This window comes from Phalacrocorax aristotelis, chromosome 7 (genome assembly GCF_949628215.1).
Source record: "Phalacrocorax aristotelis chromosome 7, bGulAri2.1, whole genome shotgun sequence".
NCBI classification, from domain to species: domain Eukaryota; kingdom Metazoa; phylum Chordata; class Aves; order Suliformes; family Phalacrocoracidae; genus Phalacrocorax; species Phalacrocorax aristotelis.
Window position 1 is genome coordinate 41,806,846 of NC_134282.1, and position 14,620 is coordinate 41,821,465.

The window sequence follows — 14,620 nt, forward strand, 5'->3', positions numbered from 1 at the left end:
GGAAACAACACGTCCTTCTAAGGATGGGCTTGTACATAAAGCACAAGACCTCTTGGATCTAGTCCAAGATGAGAATCTGCAGACTTTCTATGACCACACGGACAACCATGCTGGCATTTCCTTCCAACCACAAGTCTGACCGCAGGGGATGTGGGAGGCTACCTTCCTTCACCCTCGTAAAGGACTCAGGGGCAGAGGGCTTGTTAAGTGATGGGCATGACAGGGGCCTTTAGGGTAATCAATTTTATTTGACTGTAAGAGAAGTCTCTTCAATGTTTAACTGTAAATATTCACTAATAATAGCGCACACACAGGAATTTACCAGCACCAAAACCAACTGACAAGATCAACTGGGAAATGCCAAGTTCCCTCCCATGTATACCCCTCCTTGCTGCCTCTCCTCTTTTCCACACCAGAGTTGATTTTTGCAAAACTTCCCTAATGTCAGGAGGATTCCCATATTCCACACACACCCCCGCCGAGTGTTGCATTTCCCCACCAACACCTTTTGGAAAAATCACTCCACTTGTTTTCCCTGCCTACAAACAGCAGAGCAGCCACAGTGCCGGCACTGACAGGGCCAAGCTGCACCGTACTCGGACTTCAGCCAGCAGCAGGGGAGAGGGAGCTCTCACCTGTGCCCCCTGCATTAGACCTGGCCCAGCAGGCACCAGTGGTGCTGTGTACAGGGCACTAACTCAAGATAAATTTAAGGTCAGTCCCAATGAAGGACATTGCAGCAGTCTGACTGTAGCACCAAAAAATATGTCAATGCTTTTCTCTTGAATGTGGATCATGAAAACAAGTTACACCTGAATCAGGCACAGCTGACAGCTCTCCCTGGCCAAAGCCCTGCACTCATGCCTGCAGCGCTACATGCGACAGTACCCTGGTCTGACAAGTCTGGGCATTAATTTGGTACAAACAGAAACCATAAGGGAAAACAGGGTTCTGCCCTACTTTGGGGTTGATTTCCATGTGTGGCCATGACACAGCATAGGGCTTCAATGCCAGCACTTTGCTTTCTAATCCAGGATCCAAAGGGATCCTTTGCCTGTTAGAGAGGCTCTGCAGCATCTCTCCATATTTCAGATGGAGAAGCAGCCATTCTGAAAACAACACCAACCTCCTACCCCTCTTTAAGAGCAAGACTTACCCAAAATAAACTAACAAAAGAAACACCACTTCTGAAATTTCTGATTACACATTTAACTTTTTACTTTCAGGAGAGGATAAAAAACAGGTGAGATGCAATGAGTTATTCTGGTATTCTACCATTTCATTTCTTTCAAAAGACAACCTTAAATAACTGAATACTCCCACCTCTCCCTCAAGCAAAGATGTCACATGTAGGTCACTCCTAAAGTCAGGAGATTTCAGCTATTTCTCATTAAGGGAAGTAGAGAGTTCTACTAAGTCAGAAAAGCCACAGAATTCTAGGAAGTCACAGTCTCATTTTGCAAAGGACCTGTTTATGTTGTGGCTTTTCTAGATGCATGCTGTAGAACATAGCCCTGATGTGCACAAGCAGCCCTGGAGTAACCGCCTGCGAAGGCAGCGCTGCAGGGTCCTCAATGGTTCAGCACTCAGGGCACAGCTGGGCCTCCTGGAACAGGGGGTCCTCTCCTCCCTACCTGGGTAACACACAAGAAAGGCATTCATCAAACTCATACATTTCACTTCAGGTTCTTCTGTTGTGCTAAAATAGTCATGCAATAAAATGTTACCGATCTTATCCACTTAATTCTACCCTGAGGACCCACTCTGCTTTTAATAATCTCTCCCTGGTCTCGCCTCCCTCACTGGGCTGTTGTGCCAATTAATTAGTTAATGTCTGCAAGGTGCTTTAAAGATGGAAAGTGTGAAGTACTTAGCAGTAAGCATGATTATTATAAAAATACTGCAGGATCTGGCGATGTACATCAGTCAGGTGAGTATTACACTGAAGTCACTTTATTGTTTTGCCTGAGAACTACCGTCACCCACAGCATGTTTCAGTTACCCAGAAACACATGGTGTATCCTGTCTTATAGCTTAATTATAAAACAACTTCTGGTCAATCCTGCACTGCGTGGCAGAGCAGAAAGGCCAGCTGTCATTCATGTTGCACAAAACCCACTGCTGTGACAGACCAAACAGCAGCTCTGCCTCCTGCCAGCGCAAACAATCTCCAAAATGTTCCCAAATGCGGCGATGGTCAGGTGAGGAGACCCTCTATGGCAAACAGCCAGGCTGCAGTGGGATTGTGGCAGATGATAAAGAGACAAAAATAGGCAGGAGAAACAAGTTATTGGAAAATTCAAGAACAGAGAGTGCAGTAGCAGCCAGACATGAGGGAGAGCAGCCTGACACAGGGCTCTGGCCAATGAGTTCCAGCAGAGCCAGTTGCAGCCCCACAAAGACGCGTTACCCTCCTTAGCCACCTCCCTGGTGCCTCCTGGAGAACGCCACTCCTGGGTCTGTATCTAGGTTAGCTCAGTTCCCAGCTCAGCAGTCAGCTGTGACCAAATTCAGGTTTGCACTAAGATGCTGGACCAGGAACTGAAGTCCCCAAGATGTGGACAAATGTCCCCTGCTGCCCTGAGAAGCCTATGGGATGGCTCGAGGTGACCCTGTGCAGCTGCTCACTCTGTGAGATGGAGTCAGCACCTGAGGCCCCAAGGAAGCGATGCCAAGCAGGAGGGGACACGTGCTGGACACTGCCACCATGCGCCGGGCTGCACGAGCAAGGAGCACCAGTGGAGCCAACGGGACTCTTCCTGGCACCATGAGACCCAGGTGAGGCTGAAGAACACTGATAGCCCTCTAACTTCCAGATCCATGACTTTGTATTTTTGATATATAAAATAGTAAAACACACAGGGATTTCCTTGGTAATCAGGGAAACACATTAAAACATTTTTCTTATCCCTGCCAGTGCAAGACTGTTACCTGTTAGTGTTCTATATAGTCAAGCCCTCTTTCCTATGTATTTTCTTTAAACTTACTCCTAACAACTTTTCAGTTGCTTTACATATATTATGCATTTACTCCAGAAGGAAACAAGCTGCTAATCAAGCTAGTAAATAGGTACATCCATTACCCCATCTATACCAAAATGAGCTAGGAAGCTTTTTTCAGAACCATGATGCTACCAAAACCCCTGAAACACTGAGCTGCTTTTCCCCAGCTTGAGCACCAGCCATCTTGCAGCTGAGGCTCACACTGGAAGCCCACTGAATTAGTGACAGGACAGGCAAGGGGAAGTTTATTAACAAATGAATTCCTGCTATTACAAACCACTTCCACTGCACTTACCAGGGCTTTTAAAGGTTCATGGCAGGATAAGACATCTCCTTTCATTCCCAAGAGTGTAATTAAAGGCTTGATTCCCATGATTGCTGAGCTCTTACTGCAGCTCCCATTAGCTGTCAAAGAAGCTGCTAGCGTTTAGCTCTTTGGAAACACAACAGTGGGATGCGTGGAGGGGGTTTAAGCATCTCCACTCCAACTGAAGGCTCAAGACACATCCAGTAAGTTTCTGCTCCTGATGTGAAGGGCAAGTGCAAGTGCATGCTCAGGGAAGCCTGTAACACACTGTGTTCACAGGCTTTGAGCGTGATGCTGCCCCAAGCAGGGATGGGAAGAGGGTGCACCTGCTGGGAAAGCTCCAACTCCAGCTCTTGCCCTGGTACCTGTAGTTAAAGGCAGCTAGGAGTGGGGAGAGCATACCAGGTCTGGGGTACTTTAGGACATGTCCGATCACAGCCTTGGCCTGCACCAATCCAGAAGACAACTGCAGCAACAAGCTGATGTGGTCATGAAGGGCTGGACCTCCTGAATCTCTACAGTAGCAGGAATTTCAGCCCTAAATTTAACTGGCAAGAGGAAAATTTGATAGATATCTTCCCTCAGTAGAAAGTGCTTTAGAGAGACAGTGGATTCTTCAAAGTAATTCTCCCACATCACCTACAGTTCCTCCTTCTTATCTAAATGCAGTATTAGCAACCCAGCTATTGATATTCCCCAGGGATTTAATTATTTGCAAGAAATGCTGTTTGCTGCAGCCAGCAGACAATGTTGGGTAAGGTCTTCTGGGATCAGACTCTAGGCTGCTTTATGGCTTGACATTAGAAGCAAATCACATGAAAATCAATCTTCTTGTACATTAACAGATAAATGCAGTCATTGAGCACAAAGTTGAAAGCTCTTCAGTGAAGAAGGGGTAGTGTTAGTTTTTTTTTTCAAATGCTGATATGAACTATTAAGTCAAAACCAAATCATGAAGCACTTATTCAAACTCTAGTGTCTGCCAGACTCATACAGGCTTCTGTGGGAGGTCTGTTTGAACAAGGCTATTTTCAACTATCCACCTGAAAAGAGAAAAAAAAAAAGAGAGAGAGAAATAAAGAGGATTTTGTTTCAGCATAATCTAGTCCCACCACATGATGCTGATTGATCTGTGATAAAATTTCCAGAGCTTGGCAGGTGTTTGGGGAGTGTCTGCAGCCACCTGTTCAACACAACTATACACAACCACAAGAGAAAGATCTGAAACAGAGGTCAAAGGGAAGAGAGTGTAGGAAGTTAGGTGTGAAGATGAATAATGAAACTAGATAAAGCCTGTGCCAAACATGGTTTACAGTAAGAAATTAAATTCCCTTTCTGGGTGTGGGCAAGTTGTTTGGTCACAGTTGCAGGCTACTTCTTCATCACGCTGACAGTCACAGGTTTTTGCATATTCAGATACACTGGAACAACCAGTTGAAGACCCAGGAATCCCAGGCCAGAAAACAGGTCACAGCATGCTTTGTTCACTTACTTTTCCCACATCATTGATACTACATTCAGCAAAGGAAAGAGATGTTATTCTTTCTCTTCCAGAGTTCCTATTGTCACAGAAAAGCTGAAAATCAACAACAGAGTGATGACAAATTCAAGCAGAACCAATTCTTTGCTGTTTATGTAGCCCAAACACTGTTGCCACAGGGGGAAGTTTCAGCTCGCTGCTGATACTCAAAAACCAAACTCTCCGTAACCCAGACCTTATGGCTGTCAGATGTTTCAGAACAACATACTAAATATAGTCATAACCCTAAATATACCCCATGTACTGTCTGCATAGAGTAAAACACTATGCGTGGACCAGCTAGCTGGATTTCAGCGTTGGTGTCATATGTAGGTTAAACAATACACGCTTATCCAAACCTGCTACACTGCTATAAAGGCTGCTATACTGCGGAAACTAAATTTCAGAGTTAACTACAGAGAAATAGAAATTAAAGTGGCATGGTTGCTAAGGTCTAACAAGTACTGACTAAATGACATTAAGGAGATAACATGGGCTCAAGTTACCAGACAGGAAAGAGGACGGATAAAGAGTCCCTGCATGTACGCTGGCTTCCCTCTCGGAAAATAAAGCAAGCATCGTTTTGCACAACTCCCTCCTGACTCTTTTGGAGAGCGCTTCCAATACGCAAGCAGAAAGGCTCATGCAGCCACAGGCACGAGGCACACCCCCACATTCCTAACCCGGGGAGCCAGCCTCCCTTCCTCCACGGGGGATCATCGGACCAAATTAACAACTAAACGTTTCCCAGCAAGACTTTCACATACCAGGAACTTCTTGGTCAAAGGAGCAGCACATTAACCTCAAAGTTTTTCCCACAGAAGCTGGGGATCACGGGTTTACGAACGTTAGGTCCTTTTATTTTCTGTGAAAGCCATTTTTAATCCTTGCAAACTCTACCCACTTTATTACTGAAATTGGAGCAGCCTGTTCCAAGGGAAGCACATACTCAGCAGCTCACCAAGTTTTGCTCCTATAAAAAGAAAGAGCAAAACCAAATCTGTGATTCTGTATTAAAAAAAAAATCAAAGAAACTAATTTGAACATTGCACTTTGTATATAGATATTAAATACTTTGGAAGTTGTCTAAGTAAATTGGTGTGGAAAACTGACAGTTGAAAAATAACATAATAATATTTCTGTCTGAATCCTCCAACTCTGGTGCACTGTTCTATTTTATAATGTAAGGAAAAAGAAATTTTAAAAACCCACCACAAACAACCCAAAAGAGCTGATGGCCTCGGCTTCTCCACAGAAATCTGCAACAAAATGGTTGCCTTGTATAGGCCTGGTCAGCCTGTACAAATGCTGCACTAGTTACTGCCGTGACTTGTGCATACAAGGACTTTAAACCTTATTGCTACTGTAATGATGAATCATTGCATAACTGAAGCATTGCAACCAAAGTATAATTTGCAAAGGGATCACCCCCTACCGGTTTTTCAGTTCCCTGTTAATTTTTTTCACTGCTCCAACTCTAGTGCCTAGAGAATGACCGTAAACACCATTAAGGTAATGACCTAGCTAAACACGACCGTATTTATAGTGCTATTATTTCCCCTTTAGTACATTTTAGAGCACAGAGAGAGCAATCACACCCCTAGAGGATTATATCCTAACATATCTACTATAAATATTTATGAGTGACTTAATTTTAGCTTTACCTAGGTCTTTCGGGGACAGACTGTGGGCCTTAGCTTGGGAAACCAGAGAAGCAACACAACATGACCTTCTCATGTTCAAGCCCGTTTCCCCTTACTATTGCTGGGTTAAGTTACCTGTGTGTAACCTATCTGGTATGGCCTCGCAGAGTCACTGCTTTTCGCAGAATGAATGCCAGGACTCGCAGTCCTTGGTGGATGCTGCAATTATTGCTGAAGTTGATGATGGAGAAGGTAATGGATTTCATCTTATTTTCATACCACATAGGACCCTTTGCCATGACAATGAAAAGCCTGGCACTGCCCAAATTAGTATCACTCCAGAGAGGTAACTCCTCTCTGCCTAGTACAGTACATTCTCATGGGACAAAGATGTTCCTTCAGCTACTAAAATAAAAGAAAAATAAAATTCTGGTCAGAGTAACATCTTGGAAGTAAATTGCAAGTCAGAACAGCAACATACCTTCTGGAGTGTGAGCTTTGACTTTGAATGTCTACAATGATGTCTGCCTATGTACTTCACACCTCACCCTGTAAACTTCGGTCCTGCAGGCAGCTCCCTTCTCAGGCAGAGTTTCTCAACAGATGCTGGATCCTTCTTACAAGCCTCCACACCAGCTTGCCTGGCACATCTGTGCAGCGGGAAGGTTTGTGGGAAGGCCACCGAGGTTCCTCGCACCGTCCTTCGTCAAATAGCCCAGGGGCAGCAGGTATTTTAACCCACCACAGCACATTGGTTATTGGCACAGCGTGGTGCTCTGTTCCACGTGTCATGCTTTGTCCCAAGAATTTGATTTCGGGCAGCCTTTGGGACTGTCAGAGCTACAGTAACGTAAAGGCTGCAGGAGAAACCAGCATAACCAGAGGAGAACCACTGCTGCGACTACTGCCCTCACTCCACACATGCTGCTGCCTTCGGAGAGGGAGACCTGGCACTGCCAGGTGGGACAAGGCCGCATTGCAAAGAGGGAAAGTTCAACAGCAGCTGCAAAACATCTACCTGAGGAAGCAGGGCATCAGCTCCCCGATGAATTACCACAGTGCTCCTCTAAGCTTACCTGCCATTCATCAGTCTCAAGGATAGGCTGGTATCACAGCTGTTAGAGGGGTTTTCCCAACTGTAGTATGACCAACACAGTACCACAGTACCACTGCCCTGAGTACGCTGAGGTAGTCAAGCATGGTGTCCTCAGCTATTAATAACAAATTGACCCTAACAATAACTTGAATGCTTGCCACCCGACACAGGCATCACTTCACTGGCAGGATGAAAGATCAAGAATAATTGTGATAAACTGTGAAAGTAAGCAATATTTAAACAGCCTCAGTTTTGCTTCCGTGCACAACTGCAGAACTACCACAAGGCTGGAGGAAAAAAACCAAAAAACCAATGAACTGAATTGCTCAGATTTGGCCATTTGTCTCAGCAGAAAATGTAAATACATGAAGAAGCCTTTGCCAAAAATACAGCGCCTGCTTTCCTCCTCTCCCCAGTTTCAGGGTGGAGACAGATTCCTCAGTCACACACTTGCAAGGCCAGAAACGCTCTCTACTGCTTTACAGTGTTATCAGATGCTGAGGGACGATACAGTTCACAGATGGAGGAGTTTACTTCAAGAACAAATTTTCCTCTTTTTGAAAGGATTTTTTAAAAAATAAACTCTGATTATTTCAGTACTTCCACTTACACTGTGGCCCCACAGGTAGGTCTATCAGCAAAGTGTCATGAGGGAAAGTCCAGGGTGCTGGATCACGAATAGTTTTGTCAAGTGGCTTTGGTTTGTTTTGTCAAAAGGTTTTGTTGCTAAAGAAAACATGGCACCTTGAGTCACATTTTGATACATTAAATAATTCTCATAGACTGCAGTTCCCTGTTGCTCTCCCTACACAGGCCAATGTATTAAGAGCAGACTAAATCCCACCCCACCAAAAGCCAAGAGGCATGTAATGGGTGGTGGTTATAGGCACTGAGGTAACATTAGGAGACATTTGGCTCTTGGCTTGTGACTTTTAAATTCTTCCTTCTCCAAACAGTTTGCTGAATTCTCAGTGCACAAGATGGTATAAGCAGCACAAACTGCCACAGAAATTCTCACTGTGAGGTCCACTGACTACGAGGTCCACATAACCTAGGGATGATCAATCACGAAAAAGATCAAAACCCTGCCTGGTTCTGAAGCAAGGGGGAGTTCACCCCACTTGGGCAGCAGCAGTGACTGACATCTCCTCCTCACCTCACACCAGGCTGCCCCATGGACTGTCAGTGATGGAACTTTTTATGGGGCTTCACTAAGGAACAGATCTAGGTCTTAAAATTGATAATATTAAATGCAAGAAAGATAAAATCAGTTTTGTATTTGCTTTAAAAGCAGACCTGCTTGGTGCAGAGTCCCATGCGCAGTTGCGTCACTGTGAGGGGAGGTTCACTCAGTTTCAGAAGCTGGGATGAGAAGCCAAGGGTGGAGTGGGAACTACACCCACACCAGCCCACTGCAAGAACAGCCCTGTCCTTCACTGACAACTTCCCACTGAACCACCACGATGGCAGCAGCAGTACTGACAGGGCTGAGGAGCAGGCTGCTTCACAGGTCCCCAGCTGAACAGATCTCCCAAGAGACCTCCCAAGGAGTGAAGCAGAGCCTTCAGACCACAGAGCATCCAGACCCCTTCAAGGGAAGCCTCCTTTCCCCTGTTCTTCCATGTGACATAGGTGGCCATGGAAAAGCACAGCATTATGGGAGGTGCCTCCTAAGCTCTGCACACCAAGGACAGCATGCTGGAGCGTGGTCAGGATCACGGCTTCATGTTCTCTGCTCGCCTCAACCTTTCTTCACAGATCTAAGGGACCCCACACCTCCTTAACGACTGTTTCAAAAAGGATGCAAGAATTGATGTATCAAAAATAACCACAGAAACCAACGTTTCCACCAAACTAGGAGGCATCTCAACGCCAAGGAAACAGTGCTGGGTTGGTGGAACAGGGGTTAGTTGGCCGCTTCAGCTACTCACCATCCCAAGGAGAAGTGCTTGGTTAAAATACAGCAGAGGCTGCTCAGAGAAGCTGTAGTGCTTGAGGGACAAGATGGTGCAAAACAGGCAAGGATGGGTGTGGCGACTGCAGGATGCCTGTGAAGAACAGCCTGCCTTCCAGCCCCTGGCTTGTGAGGAAACCACATCTGCAATGCAAATTGACCGCGCATAGGCAAGTTATCATCCTGGACAGATCTGCAGGCCTGATCCTCTTTTGCTTCTAAAACAGAAACTGGGATTTTCACCATGGATGTTCATGGAGTAAAACAACTGCCCAGTAGCCAACTACTAGAGGAGGAACAAGCCAGCTATTTCAACTGCAATTCAACAAAGATTTCTCTGGAAAAAATTCCAAACTCTTGGGGGTTTTCCTGCCACTCCTGATGTACCCATTCCTGTTACTGCCTACTTTTACTTTACCAAGATCAACACCCAAGCCACCCACCAGCATCAGAAAGTGTTTTGATGTCGCATATCCCCAGCAAGCTGACTCCAGCACTGGGGAAAAGGCTGCTCCCGGGGGTATACCATGTCAAATGAGGCAGGTGACAGGAACAACTGCATATGGAAGATAACAAAAGATCTTTCTTAAGTGCAGTTTTACACAGTGCCCTCAGTATTTGATACATAATCCATTTATCAGTATCATAGAAGAATTATACTCGTATAATTAACGTAAGCATTAAGTGAATAACTTAGCTGGCCCAGAAAACAAAACAAAACAAAAAAGCAAACCCACAAGCCCTGATACAAGTATACATTTGTCACATCAGACAGCAAACAAACTTCCTGTAGAAAAACATGAGGCACAATATCTCTTCACCCAAACAAGACCTGCTGCACACTTTTGAACCTAAATTTCCTGATTTCCACAGCTGCTGTGGCAGGGGGCAAGAATGGGTTGCTGGAGTGCATGAGAACTTATTAAACTGGTTTGTTGTTGGCAAAGCTGTGTGCAACCCTATGCTGCAACACAGCCAGACTCCCACTCCCTGAACAACCAGTGGACCTGTTGGCTTCTCCTGGAGGTTGCCTACCACTCCCTCAGCTCTGTCAGCCCCAGAGGTTGTGCAAGTCCAGCTTCGAGACAGGTTCCCTGAAGTCACCACCCATACATGTTCAATGGTCCCTTTTACTGGCACAACTGTCACAAAACTGTCCAACTGGTGAGCAAAAATGAATGGTAACATCTAACATGCATGGTTAGCAGCTCTCAGGGGCCCTCTGTGGCTTTGCTAACTGGAGAGCTTCAACTGGGAATTGCTGTAAGAGGACTTCAAGCCTTTACCAGAGGCTCTCACCTCCCCACCAGTACGGCCCGTGAGGAACATTGAAAACCTTTGTACCTGCGCCAAAGGTGAGTGAAGGAGAAAAGCCTCCTCAGCAAGCTTCTGCACAAGAGCACAAGCACACCAACCTCCAAGCGGTCAAACACATTATGTGATAAGAAACAGCAACAGTCACTGAATAATTTATGTGATAAACTATTTCTAGAGCATTTGATCAGCTCTACTGGCTATCATTATTTTTGCTGAATCAACAGCCTCCATCAGAGCATATGCTCTAGCAAAAACAAGCAGCAATGTGACAGCTTAGGAAAGACACTTACTAAATTAAATGCACACCCCACTTGCTCTGCTGAGCCCTAATGCGGTACATACATGGAAATCTAAGCAGCTAAATGCATACTCTTCCTGACGTGGCTGTTTGAGCATACACAATCTGTCCCTTCAAGGTTTTTCCATTAACATACCCACGTGTAGAGCTATAAATCAAAATGAGAGAACAGAGCAGGCCAGCAGAAGAGCAAGAGAAAAAAAATATATTACAGGTCATTTTGCAAAAGGCAGTGATTAACTATTATCAGTTAAAAGCAGTCATGGAGAGAGCGATTCTGCACCTCAGCAGCCTGGGGAAGGAGAAGGAGGTTGGAGAGAAACAAGGTGTTTAGCTGCTCTTGAAAACAGAAACAAACATGACAATCTTTTTTTAAAGAGATTCAAACCACTGCTGAATACATGATTCAATTCAGAATTTACCACAAGCTGAAGGAAGACAACAGTATTGACCTCTGTAGAGAAGTTAGAGGACCCAAAGCAAAGGAGGGGAATGCAGCAGTGAAGCGCAGAAAGTGCCCTGGCAAGAGGACCATCTGCACAGCTGCCCTGGCACCTTCCTGAGGCTGCTCAGATAGCTAGCCTAATGCAACAGGCTGCCCACGTCCAACAGAGGAAACGAATTTATGCAACCCATCCCTCCACTTCAGAAGTAGCTCCTGGGATTTCCTGGGGGGCGGGATTACCAGGTTTTTACTACAAACATTCCCCAGGGACATCTCTCAGTCCTACAGAAATCTTAAATCCTTCCTTGCCATGACTTTTCTCCAAATGGCAGCTGTGAACCACTGTTCTTGTTGTACAGACTTGGTGGATTTTCACAAAGAGAAACAAAAAGCTGCCACATGGAATTGTCATTGAACAGATGATAATTTGATCAGCACTGGGATTACAAGACTTCTTTTGCTAGTGGAAGAGCATGCATGCTACACGAGCCCCTGTAATTGTGCCACACTCCATGGAAACAATTCTGTGGGATCACCTGGGTAGATCTGGCAGCAAAATCACTGCTTAACTCATTTTCCAAAAGGTGCATGGCTTTGGACAAGAGGAATCCCAGCATATGCTGTGATCTTCAGCTCAAAATACAAATTCTCTTCATACTCAGTACTAATGATACACAAACTCACAACTATCAGCTGCATACAGAAGGCCATCTCATTTTCTACCCTTGATCATGCTGAGATGCCAGTAGGGTTCACAAGAACGCCCCAGACCAGCAAATTATTTTGGTGAGGTAAATCAGTTCACCAGGCAGCAGAGAGCACGCCAGCATGCATGACGAGGCAGGAAAGCTGCCAGCTGCCCTTCAGCTGCCGGAGCAGTTCCTATCTGCACAAACACACTGGCACAACACCCACTCGCTATCTGGCAACAGCAGATTTTTAAACTGCTCAGCACTGTTGTTAAATACAGGAACGATTTTAGAGCACAACAAAGTCACACATAACAGGTTTAACCAAAGCTGCGTATTTTCTTGCTATGGAAACCGGTCACAAGAACTAAACAGCTGCCCAAAGACAAGAATTTCATGTGCTGCTCTCTCCTGATCTGCCCTGCTCCTTTCTGAAACTCTAACACTGATGAATGGCAACATGGACTAGTTACAGCCAGCCCAAAGCAGCAACCTAAGCTTTTCACATGAAAGCTCTGCCAGTGCATTATCAAGGGTCACAAAAAAGCACAAAGATATTTCACCTGCCACCTCCAAATGGCCTCATGCAATGTGCAGCCTCGCTTCATCTTCACAGAATGGAATCCCCATATACAGACAGACAACAGACCTTTAAGTTGTAAGGCCTTAAGACACGTTTTTTCCTGGAAGCAGGAATAATCCAAAAGTCCAAGCAAATGGGAGCTGGCAAAAGCTCGGTGGTCCACAACTGAATGAGACACCACCACAGTTAGAAAAACACTCAAAAAGTAGCTATGAAAATTGCACCTTGTCCTTGCCTACTAAGCGTAGAAAACGTACTGCCTGAAGCTGTAGCCAAAGGTGAGGTGAGACTCAGAAAGCCTTCAGAAAATTGGAGACAGCTAAGCAGCACAATCATCACTGGGAATTTACAGGTTAAAATCTGTCAGAAATGCTTATGTGAAGCTATCCTGTCTCAGAGATTAGAGGTGGGCTAGATAACCTCTCAAAGACGCAAGTCTATTTTTCTGTGAACCTAAACCCACTGGTTTTTGATGCTGAGCAACTCAAGAACCAAAGTATTCAGTACTGCAGGGGTATGGCTGTAGATATTTGCTACTTTGACACCCAAGCAAACACTTACCTGCTTTCTAAATATTTAAGTAAACTCTTTACCGGATTTGTAAGCTATGGTCCCATCCATCTAACACCGGGCCCTCCAGCTGGTCCTTCACTGCCATGCCACACCATGGCCCTAATATCACAACCCAAGCCTCAGAGGGATACTTAATGTACAACCCCCCAACAGACTCCACACACTCACAGGATCCTTCCCATAAATTGACGATATTGGAGCAGAATAAAATTGCACCTTGTCTGAAGAACACTTAACAGACCATAACTTATGCAACAGCCAAACATTTCATATCTAGAAAAGTACAGCCCTGCTTTGCAAGAGCAGAAACACACCGTGAGAGCTCAGCCACTGAGATGGAACAATAAACAAATGACTAATAGGGAAGGAGACACACGTGGCAGGCCTGCACGGGACAGCAGGGCACAAGGAGCCCTGCTGCACAAGCAGAGGGATCTGCCTGGATTAGTCTGCTTTGCACCCCAGCATGCTGCACTTGTAGAGATGCACCCCTTGGTTGAATCGCTGGGGTGCAAAGGCACAGAACCTGTGTGCGCAGATATATGTGAAGTATCACATACTTTCGTTGTCGAATCCAAATAATTTTTCAGCCTAAATCGCACTGTTATATGTTCTAAAACGTTTTTCTATGCAAGTTTGGGGTTTTTCGTTTATTTTAGTCTTCTTTGTTACTAGTTTTAAAATACATATATGGTTTAGAAAGAACCATCTGGAATCATGTCCTGAAAAACACATCCTTCTGTCAGACAGCTTGTGTACTTCTGAGTAATTAGTGTGTGTTTACAGAAAGACAGGGCATGCTTGAGTTTTTTTATTTGTGAGCCCACTCTTCATTAATTATATTTTTCAAAGAGTGAGAAGTAACATTCTGCCTTTCTCAAACTCAGCTGCAACAAATCCCTGTGTACAAGGCCAAGATATAATGTGCTATAAATGGCAGTGACCTGCACCTTTGTTCCCCCCCACATCTTCTGTACATTTGCCTTTGGTGGTCCTGCACAGCTCTGCCCCAGGGAGGTGGCTTTCCATGGGCAGGCAAAACGGCTGCAAGCACTGCAGATTCAGACAGCTGTAGCTTCATCCAACAAAACCACTCTGCTAGATCACACACCTCCTAAGAGTTCTGCCATTTCTCTGCTTCCAAAACAACAGATTTTTCCCCCATCTATTTCAGACTTCCTTTAATTTTAAAGC

At 45.1% G+C, this 14,620-nt stretch overlaps 1 long non-coding RNA gene across 4 annotated transcripts; it reads right to left on the reverse strand.

The window, feature by feature from the left end:
- Positions 1-1,070: 1,070 nt before the first annotated feature.
- Positions 1,071-6,135, reverse strand: LOC142060305 (uncharacterized). Of its 4 annotated transcripts, none has more exons than XR_012661699.1 (4): positions 6,041-6,135; positions 4,802-5,801; positions 3,298-4,352; positions 1,071-1,634 (listed from the first exon to the last, which is right to left on the reverse strand). It is a non-coding gene; the product is annotated as an uncharacterized LOC142060305 (long non-coding RNA). The 4 variants fall into 4 exon arrangements; XR_012661700.1 differs by having other exon boundaries at positions 1,071-4,352; positions 4,802-4,885; positions 5,596-5,801; positions 6,041-6,129; XR_012661697.1 differs by having other exon boundaries at positions 1,071-4,352.
- Between the last annotated feature and the right edge of the window lie 8,485 nt (positions 6,136-14,620).